The sequence below is a fragment of the Protopterus annectens genome, chromosome 9.part0 (assembly GCF_019279795.1).
Source record: "Protopterus annectens isolate FY-2018-M chromosome 9.part0, PAN1.0, whole genome shotgun sequence".
Taxonomy (NCBI): domain Eukaryota; kingdom Metazoa; phylum Chordata; order Ceratodontiformes; family Protopteridae; genus Protopterus; species Protopterus annectens.
In genome coordinates this window covers 176667814-176693610 of record NC_056743.1, presented here as the reverse complement: position 1 = coordinate 176693610, position 25797 = coordinate 176667814, and the positions used below count along the sequence as shown (strand labels likewise).

The 25797-nt window shown below is 43.6% G+C and overlaps 1 protein-coding gene across 2 annotated transcripts in view; it reads left to right on the top strand.

Annotated features, from left to right (window-relative positions):
• MRPS35 (mitochondrial ribosomal protein S35) overlaps positions 1 to 25797 on the top strand; it is a 556289-nt gene that overhangs the window by 288376 nt on the left and 242116 nt on the right. The gene's annotated exons all lie outside the window — the stretch shown is intronic.

Here is a 25797-nt window from a genome sequence, read left to right as displayed (position 1 = left end):
ATCGAACTTGAAAGCACAAATCAGCAAAATAGTGAAATGGCATATATGCAATTTCTTTCCCTGGGAAAGAAACCGCTTGGCCACCTCTGTTACTCTGCCGTTTTCGTCACTGTAGTGCAATCTCGGAGTTGGTATATTTAAGTAGGGAGGGTGTGGAGGGCACAGCCCCCTACATCGGGGAGTGCGGGGTGCGAAGCCCCCCACTTTATGTAATGTTTTGAAGTTTTTTTTTTTTTTTTTTTGTGTGTGTGGAACAGCGATTTTTTTTTTCCCCTGGGAAAAAAAATCACTGTTCCAAGTGTTCGGGATTGTAAGCTTTCGCTTACATGGGGTCGATAAATCAGCGTTCGCTTTTTTAAGCCTTCGCTGATTTAATATAGACCCTTCCCTTGCTGTAGGAATCAAAGAAGTGCTTACCATTCTTGCTGTTGTCCATTGAAGGTTGGGAAATTAGCACAACAATGAGAAAATGTGATTCAGTTATGGGTATGACTGCAATGAGAAGGGCCTCATTATCAGGTCATTACCTTTACTCTGAATCAAACACTAGTCTTGTCAGACCCCCAGTGACCCATGCATCTCATTAACAAAGGTATCCTGTAAGCACATCCACAGTCATACACACAAACACCCAGATTCTCATTTCCTCCCTGACTTTTCATTGTGACCATTCAGGTTGCAATGGACCACCCAGACACGTGTGCGCATTCTCTCTCACACACACACACACACACACACATATACATAGAGACAGTCACTCTTGCCTCTACAAACATGTTTTCATAAGTCCACAAATGTACACACACTACCATGCTCACCACCCACCCCCAAGTTTTAGCTGAGCTTACCTGATTAAGCAGTGAACTTCATTTTCTTCCTTCAGTTGAGAATTAAATGATTAAATGAGTAGTCACATGTTTACTCCAGTCTTGACTGGCCTAGCCCTTCTATAAAGAGGAGTTAAGGTCTAAGGGTGGGTGTTGACAAGAAATAAATGGTTACTTGACTCAGTTGCCTTCACTTTCCTGTGTTCCCTGTCTACCTTTCAACTAGGATAGGATGAACTGGGCACTGGTGAAAGTTCATACCAAACTGGGCATCCTCTCTTCCTCCTCTTTTTATAGGGCAGCAGGTGAAGTCCCTTCTCCTCCAGCCTTCCTCCTACCTCAGGCCCTAACACAGCACAGGGAGTTTTGGAACAGATGTTCCAGTCATTGAGCCCGAAGCCAGCACTAGCACCAACACTGACTTCAGCTACATCACTGACCTTTCATTCTGCTGCTGTACCTTTGGCACCATGTTTTTGTGTTCTGATAGCAGTAGGGCCCTTGATGCAGAGCAACTGACACTGATTTTTGGCATCGGTGCACTTGGTGCCTCTGTCCATTTCAACTAAATCAACATTTGAGACCTTGTCTCCAAATCCTTCCTTGATGCCACTGCCTGTCTCATAACTGGGAGCCTGTCAGATCCGTTTGGTACTAAAGAATACAGAGCTGTCAACAGTCTTAATGCCAAGTTTCCCATTGCCGTTTTTTGAAACAGGATGCAGCAGAGAGCCGGTCCTCAAAATTAGGTGACATCCAGGGATGCCCTTTGATCCAGTGCTTTGATCCTCTCATCTCTAACCCAGAGATGTAAAGGAATGGAAGGTATCTGAAGAGATAGAATGATTTCCAGAATTGATTTTTCTTCTTCCTCCCACTCAGATGACACCTGTTCAAGTTCTGGAAGACAATTTGCAAGAGAAAGCATCAGGACTCCCCTACAGAGACTACCAACTCAGATACAGATTTCAGTAAAGCGGAGAGCTCCCTTTGTCACCTCCTGATGACCCCAGATCCTCAGTCTTATTCTTCGGAGTGATTTTTGGACCACAATCACAGTATCTTTTGAAGTGGAAGTTATGTAGAAGGCTTTCTGCTCCTCCCCACCACCAACGTATTGGGTGGCTTCCCATAAAAAACATATGGTTTCACTGCTGTTGTGGAGGGCTCAGTACCTTTCTGATGTGATGCATTGTAAGGAAGCTAAACAAGATCTTCGAGTCTCCCAAGGATCATGCATGTTTGAGTAAGACACTCTTAGCTGACTAGGCCGTAATAGCTGCAGCCTTTAAGAAAAAGCCTTTTGAAGAGAGCCTAGTGGTCCAGCTGATCGCGTATCATTGTATCACCAGTGATAAACACACTTTGCCTATCAGACACTTTTTTATCAAAGACATTACCTACCTGACTGTACATGACAAGGTTCCAGCACAGTTAAGTGGAAAGATCCTATAGGTGCTGAACCAAGTTACCCTACAGGAAACTGCGACACACACTGATTTCCCATTTGTAACACTTGGAAATCTTTCCAGCCTCTCCATGTGTTTTGTTGCATTATGCTGCAGAGTGGTCTGGACCGCCATTTCAGGTTTGCCATCAGATACCATACCTGGCTTGGGCATTGCACATTTACAAACAACTTTAAGTTGCATTTTTGTGAAGGAGGTATGCCCAAGCACCCTCCACACCTGCATAATTATATATGTGTATGTCTATATATATATATATATATATATATATATATATATATGTATATATATATATATATATATATATATATATATATATGTATATATGTGTGTGTGTGTGTGTATATATATATATATATATATATATTTATATATATATATATATATATATGTATATATATATATATATATATATATATATATGTATATATATATATATATATATATATGTATATATATATATATATATATATATATATATATATATATATGTATATATATATATATATATATATATATATATATATATATATATATATATATATATGTATATATATATATATATATATATATATATATATATATATATATATATATATATATATATATATATATATATATATATATATATATATATATATATATATATATATATATATATATGTATATATATATATATATATATATATATATATATATATATATATATATATATATATATATATATATATATATATATATATATATATATATATATATATATATATATATATATATATATATATATATATGTGTGTGTGTGTATAGGAGTCTACTTTGATTCACTGAAATTTCATTTCACCCTCAAAAAATCACTGAAAGCTCAAATAAATGAAAACTAATTTCACTGAATCACATTTCACTTAATGTAAGTACTGTTGGGCAAATAAAATGTATATACCCTTTTCCCCACTATAGTGCGATCCTGGAGTTAGTGTATAGTTAGGGGGGCACAGCCTCCCACATTGAGGGGTGTGGGGGCATAGACCCCACCTACTTAGCTTTTATATTTATGAATCTCATTTCATTGAAAGCTAAATATAAAACCAAAAGTAGGTATGGGGCTGCACCCCCCACACACTCCCAACTATATATACCAACTCCAGAATCACACTATAGTGGAGAAAGTGGCTTATACATTTTATTTGCACAAGAGTACTTGCATTCAGTGACATGTGATTCAGTGAAATGGATTGTCAAGTTATTTGAGCTTTCAGCGATTTGGTGTGAGTGTTTCGAAATTCAGTGAAATGAGTTTTCAGTGAATCAAAGTAGACCTACATATGCGCACACACACACACACACACACATATATATATATATATATACATATATGTATATATATATATATATATATATATATATATATATATATATATATATATATATATGGGTCTAGGACTATTCACTGAAAGCACATTTCACTGAAAGTCAAATGACTGTGCACAAATCTCTGAAAGCTCAATTCACTGAAAACACAACTCACTGAAACACATTTCACTGAAAGTTATATATGACCTTTTCCCTACTGTAGTGCAACCCCGGAGTTAGTATATATAGTAAGGGGGGGGGGGGTGTGTGGGGAGCGTAGCCCCACTCATAGTTTGGATATATATTATGTTCAGAAAAGAGTCATTTATTGTAATTGCAAGTATCCCTGTATATAATTCAAAATATTTAAAATAGGTGGGAGCTGTGCCCCCCACACACCCCCAATGTGCGGGGCGGTGCCCCACACCCCCTTTACTATATATACTAACTCCAGGGTCGCACTACAATGGGGAAAAGGCCATATATAACTTTCAATTAATTATGTTTTCAATGAATTGAGCTTTCAGTGAATTGTGCACAGTCAAATGTGCTTTCAGTGAAATGTGCTTTCAGTGAATAGTCCTAGACCCATATATATATATATATATATATATATATATATATCAACTTCCCTGAATTCACAACTCATCAACTCTGCATTTAACTTTGCAAATTCCAGTATTGGCATTACAGAATTAACCAAAAGGTAATCAACCAATACATTTAAATGTTACATCAGAGCTGCTAAGCAGGAAGGTCTCAGTAACATACATACAGAAGGTATGCAAAGAAGTCTTTTAAATCCATAGTGTAGAAGTGGAGCCCCCCATCAGACAGTCCTTTTTGCCACATATCAGAATGAACAGGTTCAATGATTTGGTCAAAAATCCCAGAAGGGACAGGCGGAACAGCTGACCTTGCCTTCCTTTGATACTCTGGCCTTTTGTGTGGCTTCCTTCTGCACCTCTGACTTGATGTGTAGATGTCCTTCAAGGATGCATCTGCAGTCATAACATATGGGTTGTCCTGCCTCAGGCAGCCCTTCGGTCGGCCGGATTCCAAAGTCTGGGTCTGGCCTCGGCTGATGTCGCACTTCACCCGACGTCATAGCTCCTGAGGTATAAAGGCATCAGCCAACGCCATTTTCCTCAGTCTTTCTTGCCGCGCGGTGCCCAAAGCAGAAGCTGTTCGCAAGTGCCGGTTGGTCAGATCCAGATATTTCAGCTACCGAAGACTTCTAAAAAGCTAAGTACCCCGTTGGGGACTCTTTCTTGCCTCAGCCGATGTCAGACAAAGTAAATAATTGTTTAACTTGTGGGAAACAAATACCTCATAAGGATTTCCACTCTTACTGCCTTCCTTGCTTAAGCCCAGACCACGACGTATCAGCTTGTTTAGCCTGTGCTTCCTTCAACTGACGGACACTTAGACGTTGGTCGGAGTTTGCTGAAGAGTTTTTTGGCTCCGCTTTTGCATATAAAATGCCATTGGAGACTCCGACTACACATTTAGCCAAAAAACGCAAGGAAAAGGACCGACACTCGCGGCCTGCGGTTTCGGCTGAAACCACGGTTAGGCCTACCGCAAGTGGCTCGGTTTCGGCTGAAACCGAGTCCTCGGTTCTTCCTTCGGCCAAAAGCATGCCTCCGACAACCGAGGCCTCAGAGGCCCCGGCTGAGTCGGCTACAGAAATTCCTACTGAAGAAGCAGGCACACAAGATTTGTCCGACACCATTCCGTTGGACATCTCTACTCCTGCACGTGGGGCAACTAGACCCCCTGCTTCTATGTCTATCAAGGCCTTCTCCAGGGCTAAAGCAGCTAAACTTTCCAAGGCCTTACCTACAAAAGCTCCCTCTCACAGACCTTCCTCAAGCTCTCAGATTCTCAGCCTTGCTGAGGACCTTATTTCTCTGATCAGGGGATCCCAACCTCACCCAGACAGGGCCTCACAACCCCCTCCTGGAAAAAGGCCTAGGACTGAACCCCCTGAACCTCTCTCCTCTGACTATTCCTCGGATGGATCAGATTTATCAGACCATCAGGAAGGACCATACTCACCTTACGAGGATTCGGATGCAGAAGACTCCATTCCTTCTGCCTCCCCCCCAGAAGAATTTTCATTTGGGGAAACTCTACACTCAATGTATCTGGGTATCTACTACTTACCCCCAAGAAACTATAATTCTAAGTGACATCAATGTTGACTGGAACACTATCAATGCAGATAATCCTTCCTCTCATATGAACCTATATGGTTTCACCCAGACTATTACTTCAACCACTAGAATCAACAAGCCTAACAATAAAGAGAGTATTTTAGACTGGATACTCATAAACAAAGTCAAACAGGCCTACAAAGCAGGAACCCTGCCTGATGATATAAGTGATCATGCTTTAACCTTTATCACTAGAGAAAGAACTGATTTCCCAAACCTCCCTAACATTCAAAAATACGCTCTACTAAACATTTTAATATAGACCTATTTCAAAATGAACTCAGCAAATGCAATTGGAGCCCCTTAAAATCTCTTCCCCTGAAAATGCAGTATCATACTTTAATACCACTTTTTTATCCATTCTCAACAAACATGCTCCTGAACGCACCATCAGAATGAAACCCAATATTGCCCCATGGCTCTCTAAAGAAACTAAAAAGCTAATTCTCTCCAGAAATAAAGTCTGGGCCAAATGGAGAAGCCACAGAAATTCCCTTGACCTTCTTCATTTCCGCCAACTTAGAAACTCGACTAAAAAAGCAATAATTACTGACAAAAAAAACTTCTACTGCAAACTTCAACAAACTCATCATAACAATCCCAAACAGTTTTGGTCATCTATTAATAGACTCCTTTCCCCAGGAACATCCAAAACTCCCACCCCTCTTAATGCCGACCCAGACACTCCCCACCTCACTGCAAATGCTTTCAACTCTTTTTTTTTACTGACACTATTCTATCACTAGCTAGACAACTTAGCACTAATAACTCCTGCCCACCTATAAACCAAAGACACCCTTCAAATAACTTTAAAATACAACCTATTCCTACATCTTTCATCTCTAGTCTTATTCACAAACTGAAGCCTTGTACCCCTTCTGCTGACAAGCTCCCTTCACTTTTTCTCCAAAAAGCTGCCAAAGAAATTGCATATCCAGTATCTATACTTATAAACAGGACAATCCAAGAGGGAACCATCCCAGACATCTGGAAAATATCCCATATTATCCCTTTACATAAAGGTGGAAACTCCATTGAGTACTCAAACTATAGACCAATTGCCCTCCTTTCTCCTTTAGCAAAAATAATGGAAAAATGTATTCACCAACAACTTTTACAGCACCTCTCTCAAAACAACATAATAGCAAACTGTCAACACGGTTTTAGACCACATCACAGTACTACCACTGCTCTCCTATCATTTGTAGATACTATCAATAGGAACCGCAACGACAACCTTCTCTCTTCTGCTCTCTTCATTGACCTCCCTAAAGCTTTTGATATGGTCAACCACTCCATTTTAATTAACACTCTTACATCCCTCTCCTTTGATAATCTTGCCATTAACTGGTTTACATCTTACCTTAGCAATAGACAACAAGCAGTTCGTTGGGAAAACCAAATTTCCTCACTCACACCCGTTTCCATCGGTGTACCTCAGGGCTCCATTCTAGGACCTCTTCTCTTCTCCCTGTTCATCAATGATCTTCACTTAGCAATCCCTCAAGCAACCTGCATTCAATATGCAGATGACTCCACCCTTATCTGCTCTGCTTCATCTCCTAATGAACTTTCATCTATTACTCAAAATGTCTTCAACACTGTAGAAACTTGGTTCACCAGACGCAACCTCCTCCTCAATGCCAAAAAAACTAAACTTCTCCTTTTCTCTCCTAGCACTAGGTCCACCCCCTTGGACTTCACCATTTCCTCAAATAATGCCACTCTCATTACTCCTGATCCAACAACAGAATTATTAGGAATAACAATTGATAACAACCTCTCCTTTGATCAGCATATCAACAACACCATTAAAACAGTCAATAGAAAAATAGGAAGCCTATATAGAATTAAACCTTTCCTAACATCATCATCCAGAGCCATGATTGCCTACTCCCATCTTTTGTCAACTCTTCTTTATGCCTCACCAATTTTTACTAACCTTAGGAAAGCCAACCTTAACAAACTGGCTACTTGCTACAACAACATTGCCCGTTTTGCCACTAGTAACCCTTTTAGAACTCATCACTGTATTAACCTGAAACTTCTAGGCTGGCTTGAACTACAAAACCTTCTGTTAATCCCTCAACTCGCTATTGCCCATAAAATTTTATACCAACCCAACAAAACCCCTATTCTTTCTAAACTTTTAATCCCTTATAACAACCTAAACTCCCTTCGCTCTTCCAGTAAACTTATGGCTACTATAACAAAGACTTATAATTCTGCCGGTGACTCTCTATTCAATAATACTGTAGGAAGGAACTGGAATCTGCTTCCCAGCGATATAACACTTACCACATCTCTGCCTCTCTTTAAACATAAAATCAAAGATTACTTCCAAAGCCACTGGCTCTGTTCCTGTTCAAAACCTGACTAATCTTTTGCCTCCTCTGCGCTTTCCTACTACTCTGCACTTTCCTACTACTTTACTTTCCCTCTCTCTTTACTACTGAATCTGCTTCAGTCTACCTCCTTTTAGAGTTTTTTGTTTCTTCTTTCCTCTATGCTAATCTCTCTCAACTTTCCCTTCTCTTTTCTTAAACTGCTTCCCTTCCTCCTCTTCTACTATAGTGCTTCTCTTTCTCCTTTTGTTACTAAGATTAGTTCTATATAATATTATAAGTCAATTTTGCTCTCTGTTTTGTGCCTTGTTCTTGATGTTATTACAGCTAATTAATGTTATTCTTAGAAATGTGATTCTCTTCATGTATATATCTGTTATTGGGTACTATATTTTTTATTATTTGTCTTTTCATCTATGATGATTTGTCCATTTGCTTGTTTATCGTAACTTTTTTGGTTAAAATTTGTGTGGAGCTTTCCTCCCGGGCCTCTACTGAAAATGGAAATGTATCCAGCTAGACTAGCCCGGTCAACAAATGTAAAATAAAATAAATAAATAAATAAATGAGGGAACACTTCCAATGGCAGGGTCAGGATTTTTCTGATTCTAGGAAAAGGCTAAGGACTTTTTTACACTTACCACAGCATAGGCCTTTAGCCATCCCACCTGTACTATCAGTTGTTGATGATGCATACAATGATGCCAGTTCTGCCCCTGATTCTCTCCCTCCGGCCCCTGCCAAACCTGACAGATATTACAGGGTCCCGGATTCTCACTTCCACTTGTATAAGGCCCATGCTGCAGACCCAGAAACCATTTCTCAGGGCCCTAAGGGGGTTGCAGCTGCCTCTGCCAAAAAAAAGAGCATTAGAGAGATGGGGTAAAAAGGTTTATACATCTGCTACTCTTTCTGCCAGGGCTTTAAACTGTCAATTTCACATGATACAGTACCAGGAATTTTTGTTAGATCAGCTGAATAAAAAGCTTTCCTCTCCTGAGCCTTTAGACCGTAAGTCCCTTCAGGATTTGGTACACAACTCTCAGCAGGTCAGTAATCATTTCTTAAAATGTGGCTATGATGCTCTGGAGGCTTCATTTAGATCAGCTATGACTGGAGCAGTGATTCGAAGGCATGCCTGGCTAAAAGAGCAATCCTTGCCAGACCATGTTAAGTCTAAACTCCTAGATGCCCCTATGGAGAAGCAAAGTTTATTTGGCTCCCCTGCACAGGAGGTTCTAAAGAAAGTGGAAGAAAAAGCAAAATCTGTCCAAACAGTCAAGGAATTTCTGCAGGTCCAACCTCCGAGGTTCAGCAGAAATTGGCCTTCAAAGAATTGGTCCTTTCCAGACACCTCCAGAGCACAGAGAGGCAGAAATAGACGCCCAAGAGGCAGAGGTCAATCAAGGGGTGCCTACAGGGGTCGTCAGTGGCAACCTGCCAACCAGAGGAGTGCCGCCACAGCTGCGACTGCAACCACTTCCACAGGACAGACACAATGACTTGGCTCTGATTCCGCCTACCAGGGAACAACTGGAAGCACCCTTGGGCGGAAAGCTAGCTTTATTTTCAGAAAGCTGGCATTGCATTACAGCAGACAAATGGACTTTGCAAACAATAGACAAAGGCTACAGGTTTCACTTCCACACTTTACCAAAAAAGAGAGGAATGCCAAACCTTCCACCAAGCCAGAAATCAGAGGCTATAAAACAAATCATCAACTTACTAAGGATGAGAGCAATAGAAAAGGTACCATCTATGGAACAAGGCCAAGGATTTTACTCCAGACTATTCCTGGTACCAAGAAAAGAAAATCAATGGAGGCCTATTCTCGACTTGTCCGCACTGAACACATATCTCATTGTACCAAAAGTCAAGATGCTGACCCTACAGCAACTTCTTCCCATGTTGGGCAAGGAGTCTTGGCTGGTGACTCTAGATCTCAAGGAGGCATACCTGCACGTCCCTATACGACCAGATTGCAGAAGACACCTCAGATTTCTTGCAGGATCAGAGCATTATCATTTCTCAGCATTGCCCTTTGGCTTATCTACTGCTCCCAGAGTATTCTCGAAATGCCTGGCAACAGTAATTGCACATTGCAGGCTTCAGGGAATTCAAATCTACCCATACCTGGACGACTGCCTAATACAAGCGGACAACAAGACAAAAATAATAAAGGATTTGGCCTATGTCATACAACTGCTGCAAGCCTTGGGATACACAGTCAACATACAAAAGTCAAGACTAGTGCCATCCCAAAGGATAACATTTTTGGGTGCAGAACTGGACACAATAAATCAGATGGCTTTTCTCACAACAGAAGAAAAACAAAAGCAACTACCAGTCTACTTCATGGCATTGACAAGACAAACTCAGCTTACTGCAAGGAGAGTCCTGCAGGCCCTGGGTTACATGGCATCCTGCATAATCTTGATCCCACATGCCAAGCTGCATATGAGAAAATTACAATGGTACCTAAGGAATGTATGGTCTCAACACAGACACAGTCTAGAAACCCTGATACCAGTCATTCCATGCCTGAAAAAAGAATTCCTGTGGTGGGCTCAGGCCTGCCAGACCAACAGAGAATTGCCTTTCCACAAACCACAACCAAGGCAGACCATCATCACGGATGCCTCAGACCTAGGCTGGGGGGCACACATGGAAGACAAGTGTATCCAAGGCCTATGGTCCCAAGACCAGCTGAATCTACACATAAATCTAAAGGAAATGCTGGCAGTGAAGCATGCAATCGAGGCATTCAAATCATTCCTCCAGCAAGGACACCTGCTGATAAGGACGGACAATACCACAGTCATGTGGTACATCAACAAACAGGGAGGCACACATTCCTACCCTCTATGCCGGATGGCAATGGACCTGTGGAACCTAGGCCTGAATCTCAACATTCAACTGCAGGCCAGATTCGTACCAGGAAAAGAAAATTCACTAGCAGACAGCTTAAGCAGAACTACCACGGATGCTCACGAATGGATGCTGCATCCAGACATTTTCAAAGCCATAACAAAGAAATGGGGAATGCCAGAGATAGACCTGTTCGCCTCCCCACTCAACCACCAACTGAAGAAATTCTGCTCAAGAGAATACCACCCACAAGCCTGGAGGGTGGACTCCCTTTCTTTCAGCTGGAAGGACCTGACAGTTTATGCCTTTCCACCTCTCCCATTGATGTACAAAGTTCTACTGAAGATCAGGGAGGAACAGCCAAAGGTAATTCTGATAGCTCCAGACTGGCCAAGGCAGCACTGGTACCCGCTACTGAGAAGCATGTCTCGGACGAACTCATGGCCTCTACCTCCATGGCCTTTACTTCTAACGCAGAACAACTACAAGACCCTGCATCCAAACTTGAAAACACTGCAGCTAACTGCCTGGAAAATTGCATAAAACAAAACAAACCTGTTTTATCTCAGAGAGTCAAGGACATTATCCTGGAGGCTCGCAGACCCTCCACAAGGAAAACATATTCAGCCAAATGGAAGAGATTCCTCATTTGGAGTGCATCAAAGGGAACAAATGTCACACTGGCAAACCTAGCACACATCCTAGAATACTTAGCAGAACTGTTCCACAATGGCCTGTCCTATTCTTCCATTAAGATTCATGCTTCAGCAATTTCAGCAGAGTAAAACATGGATCCTCCTGTCTTCTCTCACCCTCTCCTCAGACAATTTTTGAGAGGGATCAAAAATGTAAAACCTCCAAGGAAACCACCTCTGCCTGCATGGGATCTCAATTTTGTGCTGGAAAAATTAACACTTCCCCCTTATGAACCAGCAGCAACAGCAGACTTACAGTTCTTATCTTGGAAAACTGCCTTCCTGCTAGCAATCACTTCAGCAAGAAGGGTGTCCGAGTTACAGGCATTAATGGCGGTACAGCCTTTCCTTATCTTTCACCAGGACAGAGTGTCTCTGAGAACCAATCCTACTTTCATGCCAAAGGTGGTATCCAGGGTATCCTTGAACCAAGCTATTCATTTACCTACATTCTTCCGTAACCCACAGAACAGGGGGGAAAAACTACTACACACCTTGGATGTACACAGACAACTGCGCTACTATCTGGACAGAACTAAGACCAGCAGGAAAACTGACCAGCTTCTGGTAGCATATGCAACAGGAGTGCAAGGAAAAGCAATTTCAAAACAGACAATTTCAAAATGGATAGGAAATTGCATTCGATTCTGCTACTCTTTTCATGGAAAGACAACTCCTGAAAATATCAGGCCTCACTCCACAAGAGCTACAGCCACCACTACAGCTTTCCTACAAGGAGTGGCTAACAAAGACATTTTAAAAGCTGCTACTTGGAGCTCCGTGCATACATTTGCCAAGCATTACAATCTTCCTTTATACTCCAGATCCCGAGCAGGTTTTGCAACTGCAGTTTTACAAGGGATCTTAACTACACCATCATTATCTTAGTGCCTCCTCCCCCAGTTTGGCTATGGTATTCTACCCATATGTTATGACTGCAGATGCATCCTTGAAGGACATAGTACAGTTTTGTACCTACCATAAATGTAGATGTCCGATAGGTATGCATCTGCAGTCAGGATTACCCACCCTCCTTCCCCTCTGTGGTATTCCTAGGGTACTTACCCCTCTCTTAGCTAGCTGGGGGAATCTATTATGGTGTATTTGTTTGTATGTATATATGTATATATACTTTTTGTTTTCTACTGTTTGGAAATTTCTACTTTTATACAAATTTAGCCTTCCTAGAAGGGCACCTGGCATCTGGGGCAAGAAACACTGAGGAAAATGGCGTCGGCTGATGCCTTTATACCCCAGGAGCTATGACGTCGGGTGAAGTGCGACATCAGCCGAGGCCAGACCCAGACTTTGGAATCCGGCCGACCGAAGGGCTGCCTGAGGCAGGACAACCCATATGTTATGACTGCAGATGCATACCTATCGGACATCTACATTTATGGTAGGTACAACACTGTACTTTTTAAAGACTAGACAGGATAGAACAAACAACTTTAATAGCTCTTAATTAACAGAGTCGTGTTTAGATGCCTTTTCTGGCCGAAGATTTTAGAACTGCCATAGAATATTTATGCCTTTGAATCCAACTCTGCTCTATTAGCAACAGGGCAGGATTCTACATCCAGATGTTCTGTGCCTGAATGATTGTATGGAGAATTACACCTTGAATAACTAAAATGTCCTCACTTTTTTGAGTACTACTGATAAGAGGTAAGAAATATACAAATAATGAATGGAATACTTTTCTGAGTAAGATAGCTTAGTGAAGGCCTCACCTTAACAATAGATCTTTGAGTGAGAAGTATTTGAACTGATGTCCATTTCATTTTTCCTCACTGATGGGTCCTAGGATCCAATCTCTGATCCAACTCACCCCATCACAAGACTAATGTTCCAAGCCTCAAGCTCCTCCCTCTCCCATAATTCCTTACTTTTCCCTTAACTCCTCAGATCTCATTTGCCACTTTCCAACACAGAGATTCCGTTGCCTCGAGCAGATAAGTACTTTGTTTCCATTTTTTGGTCAACTTTTTGTGGTCCAGCTTCTCTGAATTGCTATTAGATCCTTCCTATCTTGTCTAAACCTCCCTCTGTGTCATTTAGTTTGTTAGTTAATAGGTTAGTTTGTTCGCAGGCGTTTGGGTTTCACCCCCCCACACACACACACTTTCTTACTCTGTAAGCTGTCCATTGGTCCTTTTCTTCTTTCTTCTTACTTAAAAAAAAAATAAAAAAAAACTTTCCAAGTATATTTTCTTTTTTAGGTAGCTTTTTAGTGTAAGAGAGTTGTGTGTGTAAGTGTATGATTCTCTACATGTTTCAGAGTCATGAATGAGAAACCAGTAGGGTTTAAAAGATGCATCTCATCTCTTATGGGCACAGATTTCTAAATTTGGATGCCTGCAAGAGGTGCATCTGTTGTCTTGGGCCAGGGCACTTAGAGGCCGATTGTAATATTTGTGTGGCCTTTAACCCTCGCGCCCTTTCAGATCATAGAAACAAGCTTATTTTGAAGGATCTGTTGCCAGCTTCTGGGACTCGAACCCCTGTGAAACCTCCTTCCAATGAGGTGGAGGCGTATTCCCTTGGAATCCCTGGGTGTCCTTTGTACCAAAGAAAAGTCCAGAACTGTTGGATCCAGTTGCCTCAGATACTATAGTCTTCTGGCCCTCATCAAATCCTAAAGGTTCCTCAGATCCGATGGAACCGGGACTGACCAAGATTATTCCTCAGATCCGAATATTATCAGACCCTAATTCATCAGGTCCAAGTGCCCCTTTGGATCCATCGGTCATAATACGCATATGCAGTTCACCGTCTCTGATCAAGTCCTCCTTTGAATCAGATGTCTCGGATATGTACACCAGTTCGAAGCAAATCACCATCCCCGGCTCCGATGGCTCAGACCAGTCAGTCTCCAGCAAAATTTATCCACTCCTCAGCCTCCTCTAGATCCTATGCAGATATGGACAGGATGATGCGGAGTTTCATCAAGGCTCAGAAACAGTTGGGGATTCTCCCTTCCTGGATCCATGAGAGCTCCAACTCCCAAAGCGCAAATTCCTTTTCTGATCTGACCAGTCACTTCAGAACTCCAGGATCCGGACTACCAGACAGCCATTTTCGGAGCCGATGATATACCTTTCCTTGACTCCTTCAGTGTCCCATACCAGTTCTGCTCTGATGTCTTCAGAGTAGAGTGGGTCCCGGACCCAAAATGTCTGTGCCAACTCCACTGGGTTGACCTTGGCTGTGGTCTTGTCATACCTGTCTCATCCCCTCAGGGCTTCGGTCCAAGACAGTTCAGGTCCGGTGATATCCAGGAGGACCATCTCCAGGGTTAACTCTGCCTTTTCTCCTTTGGAGGGTTTGGCACCGGGGGGGGGAGGGGTAGAGTTTCTCAGGGTGCGTCTGCCTTTTGGGTGGCAGAAAGGACTTTCTCCAGGATTCAAGATGCGCCCCCCCCCCAAAGATCCTACCCTATCATTGGCTGATCTTCGTTTTGGGCTCATTCATTCTGTTCATAGTTAGGCCCTCCAGGAGAGCCTCCAGGCCCATCCCCACAGAAGGTTCACCTCTCCTCCAATTCCTCCCATGAACATCCCAAGGGGAGGTTCATCGGAACAAACAGTGCAAGAGGAATCAGTTGGACTCCCTTTTGGAGTTATTGACCGAAGATATAGAGTTCGATGAGGGAGAAGGGTCCCCCTAATCTCCACCTGACAGTATCTCCTTCTTGGATATTTTAGAGATCCTGAACCAGAAGAGTGGATGGTCATCCCAACCCCCTTCTTATGAGGAGTCAGTCTTCCTGGAGGTCTTCGGGACGGTCCCATCTACATCCTGGCTGACCCCACCAGTATACAGACTTAATATCCCTCAGAAGATATGCTTGGATAAGGCTTTGTGGGTTTGTGGAACTCTTTAAGGTCTTTCATCACTGCCCCCCTTGATGGTTCTTCTGTTTTTGAGCCATCAGTCAAAGAAACCCTTACCCACAGTGAGCAGGAGGAAAAGACCTTGTCTGCTTTAGGGATCAAGTTTTCTTCCCCCAACAGTCCTTTTCCAGGAACCAATGGAGTGAGAAGATGTGGTAATGAAAATCCCAAGGTTCTTTCCCAGAATCCTAGGAAGATCCTTCTTTCATTGGCAGAGGAAGAAGATTCAATGTCAGACGCCGCCCTAGAGGCAAAGGGGGGATCCACAGAATCAGGGCTTCAGAGAACCTTTCTTTGACAGACCCTATCAGCACTCCTGAAACGTTGCTCAACTGTCCTACTCTGGAGGCAGTCCGTGACAGATTTGTATTGCACCTAGATGCATGGACAAACTTAACATGCAACACTTGGCTGCTAAACATTATTTCCAGAGATTACTGTATTCCCTTTTCCCTTCCATCACCAAGCCCCAGGAGGAATTTCTCTGATGTGCCACCCAGTCAGAAAGAGAATGTCATCCTAGACGTTCAGAAACTTCTAGCAAATAAAGCCACCCAGGAGGTTCTGACCAAACAACAAGGATGCAGAACCTATTCATGCTTCTTTTTGGTACCAAAAAAGATGGGGATCTGCGAGCGATCTTAGCTCTAGGGAATGTGAACCTATTTATCAAGAAGTCAAAGTTCCACATGGTTAGTTTGTCCATACTGCTGCTGCTGCGGAAGGACAATTAGATGTGCTTCATAGATCTCCAAGATGCATGCTACCATATTAAGATAAACAGGCACTCCAGGAGACATTTGTGCTTCCAGCTAAGAGCCAGTCATTACCAGTTCAGAGCACTGCCAATTGGACTTGCCACCAACCCCCTGGGTGTTTACCAAATGCATGTCAGTGGTGGCAGCTCACTTGAGACTGCGAGGATTCCAAATGATGTTCATCGTGTTACACTGCTGCAGTCATCACACTTGGGTTATCCTGCCGTCAGGCGGTCCCGCAGTCGGCCAGTGTTCCAAAGTCTTGGTCTGACGTCGGTTGCTGTCGCTTCTTCCCTGACGTCAGTGCGCCAGGGCTATATAATGTGCATCCGACGCCATTTTCTCCAGTCTTTCTTGCCGCGCGGTGCCCGAAGCAGAAGCAGTTCGCAAGTGCCAGTCTGCCGACTACTGAGATTTTCAAAGTCGAATTTCAGATCCGAAGTCTTCAATAAAACTAAGTACCCCGTTGGGGAAACCTTTTTCTTGCCTCAGACCAATGTCAGAAAAAGTTAATAATTGTATTTCTTGTGGGAAGCAAATACCTCATAAGGACTTCCACTCTTACTGTATTCCATGCCTAGGCCCTGATCACGACGTCACTAGTTGTTGGTTTTGTGCTAGATTCAACAAACGCACTATAAAAAGACGTTTTGATTTTGCTTTACACTACTATGGCCGAAGGTTCAATTATACCATGCTGTCGGATCAGCCGACGACCTCAATACCGAAAAAACGCAAAGACAAGGATAAAGACAGGCATCCGAGGTCCAAAACGGACGAGGAAACCTCTTCTAGGCCGTTCGCTGGTTCTCAGTGAGGCGCTCTCGCAGCCCCTGACACCCGCTACCTCAGAGCCACAGGCCACTTCCGACTCCCACGTGGAGACATCTAGGCCTCTGGAAACTCAAGGTATTGGGCCTACAGAAACTAATCCCTCAGATGGGTCCGGAGATGCTGAGCAGGCATCGGCTTCTGAGGGTGTTTTCAGACCTTCACAACTTAACCATTAAAACAACAGCCAAGACAAAGGTACCATTAAAGACAAAGAAACAAGTACAGCATTCTCCTGGACAGTCCTCCATGCCTAAGAAACAGATGCTTAAAATGGCCGAAGACCTCATTACTCTAATCAGGGGTTCCCATCCCCCTCCTGAGAATAGGCCTAGGCAGGATACAGACTGTGACTCCTCTGATCAGGTTTCCATTTCCTCTGATTCCTCTTCAGACCAGGGATACTCTTTACCCCCCTATGAGGACTCTGATGCTGAGGAATCTATCTCTTCAGCCTCTCCTCCTGAGGATTATTCTTTTGGGGAAACTTTACATACCATAGGTTCATAGGTTCATACTAGGCTATCTGCCCTAGGGCATTTATAAGCCTAGCCAGAGTGTGTTTGGCTTTCGCCACCCATTTTAAATTAATTTTGCTATGCGTTTTTTGAGGTTAGTATACTGTGCCTCTGTCTAACAGTGACACAGAAGTGATAGCCAGGGTAAACCTACGATCTCCCATCCACTCATCAAGATTCCTCTTGAAGAGAGTCAATGTGGGACTCTGCCTAACCTGGACTGGGATTTTATTCCAGAGTGAAGGGAGCCTCTGGGTTATGAATCTGTCCCTCCAGCATGTCCTATTTATTTCAGTGCTGAGGTTCAAGTCTCTCAAGCGCGTAGCTCGATGGGATTTGGATTTTCTGAGGTGCAGCATGTCCATTAATTCTGGGTTGGACATGGCTTTATACGCCAGGCACAGATCGCCTCTGAGCAGGCGGTATGCCACTGAGTAGAGCTGGAGTTTCTTTAACCGGCAGCATATGGCATCTGTTTGAGCCCTTTGATCCTCTTGGTGAGGTACTTTTGGGGTCTTTCCAGTTGCTGCAGGTGTCTGGTAAGGTACATCCCAAAAGGCATTGTACTCAATTATGGGCCTGATGAGGGATGAGTAAAGAGGCACGATGACCTCCCCTGATCTAGATGTGAATCCCTTCATGATTAGGTGGGCTATATAAAATGTTTTTCTAACCACTTTGGCCACGTGGTTGTCAAATGAGAGATTGCTATCAACTTGGGTCCCCAGGTCCCTAATGACTTCTTCTGTACTTAATGGATTACCACCTATGTGGTAATTTGTGGGCACTTTGTTTTTGCCAAAGGGGATGACTATACACTTTTTGGCGTTTAGCTTGAGGCCATGGCTCTAGCACCAGTTGTCTGTTTCTATGAGGCCCTTTTGGAGGATGCTTGTGTCGGCTGGAGAGTTGATTATGGCACCCAGTTTGCAGTCATCTGCGAACTTGGTCAGCCACAGTCCTTCTGTGTTGGCCTGTACTGCCGAGAAGTATATACCGAACAAGAGAGGTCCCAGGACTGAGCCTTGTGGGACGCCACTTGTAACTGGTTTGGAGTCTGACATGGCTCCAGCAATTCTAACTATGTGGGTTCTGTCCTTGAGCCAGTTTGCAACCCATCTAGTGACATAGGGGTTTATATTTAAGCTGGTGAGCTTATCTATAATGCCCGAGTGGGGTATTGTATCGAAGGCTTTTGCGAGGTCCAGGTAGGCTGTGTGGACCACCTTCCCCTCGTCAATGGCCTTGGTGACTGTTTCAAAGAAATCAACCAGGTTTAAGAGGCAGGATCTGCCCTTAACAAAGCCAAACTGGGTAGGATCCAGTGTCTGTAGGTCCCCAATATCTTTGAGGTCCATGATGATCCTTTCCATAGCTTTGCAGACCAAGCTAGTCAGGCTTATGGGGCGATAGTTTCCAGGATCCGTTGAGGGACCACTGTTGCTGTACGCCACTCTTTGGGTACATATCCTGTAGTAAGGCTAAGATTGAACAGTAGTTTTATGTTTGGGTTTAGCTCTTCTTGGAGTTCATGTAGGACGCAGCCCGGGACACCATCTGGTCCCATTGATGCTGTGTTTTTTGCTTTGGAGAGGGCGGCTCTTACCTGAGCATCTGAGATGTCAGGGGGGCAGCACTCTGTTGGGATAGATATTTGCCCTTTGGTGGGGAGAGGGAGAAGTTTGCACTGAACCTGTCAGCTAGGATGTTGGCAATGTCTGTGGGCTCGGTGTATTTTTTGTCATTTTGGACTAATTCTGAGCATATCTGGGAATTCCCACCCAGGTTCCTAACATAACTAAAGAAAGCCTTGTGATTATCCTTAGTGTCCTGTGCAATTTTTCTCTCGAAGCTGGCCTTAGACGATTTTATGAGTGCCCGTAGTTTTTTGCTAATACTGATCAGAGATGCCTTCCCTTTTAGGGATTTTGTTTATGGCTGGGGTCCACCAGACAGGACGTCTGCCTTTGGAGGATTGGGTCTTGGTTTTATTTGGGATTGCATGATCCATGCATTCCTGAAGGTGTTCATAGAATGCGTTTATAAAGGATTATGCGGTCTGGGCCGTATTTTCCACAGGCCCGGGGGCTTTGAAGGATTTCGCCTCGGTTTTGAGGCGTGTGAAATTTGCTTTAGAGAAGTTTTTCACTGTGGTTTTCTGGGCAGGGGGTGGGGTCGGGATGTGAATATCCAGTGAGATTAGTTTATGGTCTGATCTTACCAGTGAGGGATATACTTCTGGTCTGGAGCATAGTGTCCCCATGTTGGTGATGATCAGGTCCAGTTTGTTTTCCCCTCTTGTGGGAGTGGTAACAAGTTGTTTCATAGCATTTGAGTTTATAAATTCTAGGAACCTTTGGGCTAGGGTGTTGGAGCTAGAGTAATGCTTCCAGTCTATGTTTGGGTAGTTGAAGTCGCCCAATATAATGGTGTTTGGAGAGACCTTCATATTTTCCAGTATTCTCAGGAAGGCCAAGTGGCGTTCCTGTGTTTGGGAGGGTGGTCTGTAGCAGGCTATAAACTGGAAGGCAGTTTTACCCACAGTCAGCTGCACATGGATAGTCTCTGATGCTTCGTGCTGTGCCACCAACCTGGAGGTGTGGGTATCTTTGACGAATATTGATACTCCTCCTCCTTTTGTGGTTCGGTCCAAGTTTTGGGGCCGAAAAGTATGGTATGAGGTATAACCTGGTAGTGCTGGGGTGCTCTCGGGAGCCTTGAACCAGGTTTCTGTTACTGCACAGATATCGATGTTCTCCATGCTAAGGAGAGTTTCGAGTGCGTGCATCTTGAGGTTTAGACTTCTGGCGTTGAGTAGCATTACTCTTAGTTTCTTATCCCTTGTGATACCTATGGAGGTGGGTTTGTCTTTGAGCCTTGCCTAAAAAGGCACTATAGGGGTAGCAAGAGCCTTTTCCAATATCCGAAAGCCCAGGGGTGACAGGTGCAAGCCGTCCCTAGCGAAGCATCGTGGCTTGTTGAGCATGTCATCCCAGGCTGACAGGCATTGGATCCCCTTTGAATGACACCAACACTTAAGCCAATTGTTGAAATTGATCATCTTGTCTTCATATTGTGGCATCATTCTTGGTGAGGGTAATATGCTACTCAAGGTCAGGGTCATACCGGCCTGGGCTACATGCTCAGAGAGCTCCTCTACGTCTCTTTTCATGTAGTCCAGGGAGGTACGTCTCAGGTCATTCACACCAGCATGGACAATGACTGAGTCATATTTGTACTTGCCTTGGAGTGACTTGAGTGCTTGTGTTATGTGGCGGATCCTAGCGCCCGACAGGCAGCTCACCGTGACCCTCTCCTTGTTCAGCCTGGTGAGCGGGACGTCAGTGTGCCTGACGATAGAGTCACCTATTAAAAGTGTATCAGGTGTGTTGTTTAGCCTTAAGGGCTGTGACTGTTCGGCACACTGGCTTTGTGAGTTATTGTGTTGCACGTGTTTTGTTTTGGGGTAGCGGTTGCTTGGGTGTCTGCTTTGGAGGTCTCTGCTGCTTAGGCAGATTTTTATTTAGAGCTTCCGAGTATGTTTTTGTGTGTTTATGTGTTTGGTTTGTTGGGAACATTTCCATTGGGAAAGTCAGGATTACTCAGAATCCAAGAAAAGGCTCAGGGATTTCTTCTTATTGCCTCAGCACAGGCCCCTGGCTATTCCACCTGTGCTAGACATTGTGGATTATGTGTTCCCTGAATCCAGCTTATCTCCTGACTCTTTGCCCCCTGCTCCAGCCAAGCCAGATAGGTATTATAGAGTCCCTGGCTCACAGGTTTCTTTACAAAACCCTTCTGCTGATCCAGAAACTATTTCCCAGGGTCCAAAAGGGGTTAAGGCTTCCATTGCAAAAAATCCAGTACTCTCTGACAGAGATTCCAGAGCTTTGGATAGATGGGGGAAGAAAGTATACACGTCTGCAACTTTAGCAGTAAGAGCTTTAAATTGCCAGTTTCACATGCTTAAGTACCAACAATATTTAATGGCTCAGTTAAAACAGAAAATGCTTGCTAGCTCAGAAGCTCCTGATTGTAAAGAAATGCAGGATTTATTGCATGCAGTTGAACAGGTGGGAAAACATACTCTGCAATGTGGTTTTGATTCTTTAGAGGCCACTTGTAGAGCCGCAGTTAGGTTCTGTTATTCGAAGACATGCTTGGTTAAAAGACAAGAGTTTACCTGATCATGTTAAGGCAAAGTTATTGGATGCTCCTTTACAGCATGATACCTTGTTTGGTGTTAAGGCAGAAGAGGTGTTAAAGAAAATGGAGGATAAAGCTAAATCTATGCAAACAGTCAAGGATTTCTTACAGGTACAGCCACCTCGGTTTAGCAGAAATTGGCCAACAAAAAATTGGTCCTTTCCAGTGTCAGACAGGCCACAGAGAGGCAGATACAGATGCCCAAGAGGCAGATCTCAGCCCCAAGGCTCAAACAGACAACGACAGTGGGGCACCTCAACCCCAAAAGTAGGTGAGGAGAAGTCTCAACCTTACAGGAAACAGTCACAATAATTTTCCTTTGCGTATGCCAAGCACCTCCCTTTTGGAAGCCCCCTTAGGGGGAAAACTAGCACTTTTTTCTCAAAACTGGCAAACGATCACCCAAGACAAATGGGTCCTGAATATTGTGTCTCAAGGTTACAGATTCCACTTTCATACTTTACCAAAGCTAAAAGGAATGCCAGACCTGCCACAAAATCAATGGGCAGAGGCACAAATAAAAGTACCATAACAGGAACAAGGACAAGGATTTTACTCAAGACTCTTCCTGGTGCCCAGAAAGGACAAAGCCTGGAGGCCTATACTGGACCTTTCAATTCTGAATACTTACCTGGATATTCCGAAATTCAAAATGTTGACATTACAACAGCTTCTACCCATGCTGGGCAAGAAGGCTTGGCTTGAGGCATACCTGCATGTCCCTATCAGACAAAATTGCAGAAGATACCTCAGTTTCAAAGCTGGTACAGTGCACTACCAATTCTCTGCACTGCCCTTTGGCTTATCTACTGCGCCCAGGGTCTTCACAAAGTGCCTGGCACCAGTAATTGCATTTTGCAGGCAAAAAGGAATTCAAATATATCCATACCTGGATGACTGCCTCATTCAAGCAGAGACAAAGGACATTCTTCTACAGCATCTGGCGTTTGTGAAAAAGTTGCTAATTTCTCTAGGGTACACAGTAAATGAAAAGAAGTCAAAACTAGTGCCCTCCCAACAGATTACATTCCTGGGTGACAGCTTAAATACAACAGCCCAGATGGCTTGCCTCACGCCAGACAAACAAGTGCAACTAACTCAATATTTTCAACTACTGGCAAAAACGTCCCATCTCCCTGCAAGAAAAATTCTGCAGGCCCTGAGATTCATGGCATCCTGCATACTACTAATACCATATGCCAGACTGCATATGAGGAAATTACAATGGTACCTAAAAAGTGTTTGGACTCAGCATTCTCACAGTCTAGAAGCAGTGATCCCAATGATTCCCTGCCTACAACAGGAGTTTCGATGGTGGGCACAGGCATGTCACCTAAACAAGGGTCAGCCTTTTACCCAACCCACAGCCAGGCAAACTCTAACAACAGATGCTTCGGATTACGCCTAGGGAGCACACATGGCAGGAAAATGCATTCAGGGCAAGTGGACCACAGACCAGATGCATCTTCACATCAATCAGAAAGAGATGTTGGCTTTTCAAAATGCCCTAACAGTTTTCAAGGACCTTCTACATCCAGGACAACTATTACTAAATACAGACAACACCACAGTAATGTGGTACATAAACAAGGGGCACACATTCTTATCCCCTATGCAGGCAAGCCATGACCTTGTGGAACACAGCTCTAACGTACCAAGTTCACCTGCAAGCACAATTCCTGCCAGGAAAGAAAAATACTCTGGCAGACGACCTAAGCAGAAATATCATGGACCCTCACAAATGGAAATTGAATCCACAAATCTTCAGCATGATAACACAAAAATAGGGATGCCCAGATATAGATCTTTTTGCCTCCCCTCTGAATTGCCAACTACAAAAATTCTGCACAAGGACTTATCACAAACAAGCATGGAAAGTGGATGCTCTTCTGTTCAGCTGGAAAAACCTAAAAGTCTATGCCTTCCCACCACTGCCTCTCCTTTCAAAGGTACTCCTAAAAGCCAGACAAGAAAAACCACAGATGATCCTGATTGCTCCAGACTGGCCACGCCAGCACTGGTACCCTATCTTAAGGAACTTGGCTCAGGGCCCACCATGGATTTTGCTCCAAATTCCACACCTTCTGACTCAACAAAACAATCAGATCCTGCACGGTCAGCTCAAAACCCTAAACCTGGCTGCATGGCGCAGATACTTTAGTCAAAGAGGCAACACCTCTCTCTAAAGCTGTTATGGATGTCATTTTCGAGGCCAGGAGGCCTAGCACCAGGAAAGCTTACTCAGAAAAATGGAAGAGATTTTGCGCCTGGAACCAGGCTCACAGCCTTGACCCTCTTGTTCCAAACATTCCTCAGATTTTACAATACTTAACTGAGATGCTGGACAGAGGCCTATCCTTTTCATCAATTAAGATCCACGCCTCTGTCATTTTTGCACATTAAAACACGGATCCTCCTTTATTCTCTCATCCCTTGCTAAAGCAGTACCTCAGAGGGGCTAAAAACATAAGACCGCCCCGGAGAGTACCAACACCAACTTGGGACCTCAATTTCATTTTGGAAAAACTGACCCTACCACCTTTTGAGCCAGCCAATACAGCTGATCTAAAATTTTTCTCATGGAAAACAGCTCTGTTCCTGGCACTAACTTCAGCACGAAGAGTTTCAGAGCTACAGGCATTAATGGCAGTGGAGCCTTTTATAATTTTTCATCAGGACAGGGTATCTTTAAGGACAAACCCTACCTTCATGCCAAAGGTGTGGTATCTAGTGTGGCTCTTAACCAAACCATCCATTTGTCTACTTTTTATCCAAACCCCCAAAATAAAGGGGAGAAACTTCTGCATACTTTGGACATACACATGCAGCTACGCTTCTACTTGGACCAAACAAAAGCTTTCAGGGAAAACTGATCAACTGTTTGTAGCATATGCTGCAGGATCACAAGGCAAGGCTATCTCAAAGCAGACTATACCCAAATGGATAGGACACTGTATTCGGTACTGCTACACACAGCATGGAAAACCAGTCCCTAATAACATTAGGCCTCATTCCACCAGGGCAACAGCCACTTCAACAGCCTTTCTCAGAGGGGTACCTACCAAGGAAATTTTGGAGGCTACAACTTGGAGTTCAGTGCACACCTTCACCAAGCATTACCACCTGCCTCTTTACTCTAAATCCAGAGCAGGATTTGCCACTGCAGTTCTGCAGGGCCTCTTAGCCAATCCTAACTCTTTATAGACCAGCCACCCAACCTTAGCTTTGGGATTCAACCCAAGTGTGATGACTGCAGCAGTGTAACACGATGAACATAGTACAGTTTTGTACCTTCCATAAATGTAGATGTTCCAAGTGTTCACACTGCTGCAGTCCAGGTTACCCTCCCTCCATCCCCTCTGAACTAGCTGGACTTATCTGTACCCTTCTATCCTATACAACCTTTGTGGTGTATTTGCTGGTAACTGAAGGCATTGTTTTTATTTTTTATGTATATTTTTGATTAGCAATATGTATTGCCTACCCACGTGGGGGCACCTGACATCTGGGGCAAGAAAAACTGAAGAAAATGGCGTTGGATGCATATTATATACCCCTGGCGCACTGACGTCAGGGAAGAAGCGACAGCAACCGACGCCAGACAAAGACTTTGGAACTCTGGCCGACTGCAGGACCGCCTGACGGCAGGATAACCCAAGTGTGATCTGCAGCAGTGTGAACACTCGAACATCTATATTTATGGTAGGTACAAAACTGTACTTTTCTGTACTTGGACGATTGGCTCCTATCTGCACCATCAGGGCTTCCGCTTCTTTCAAGCCACTCAGTACCTATTGCAAACCTTTAGCCAGCTG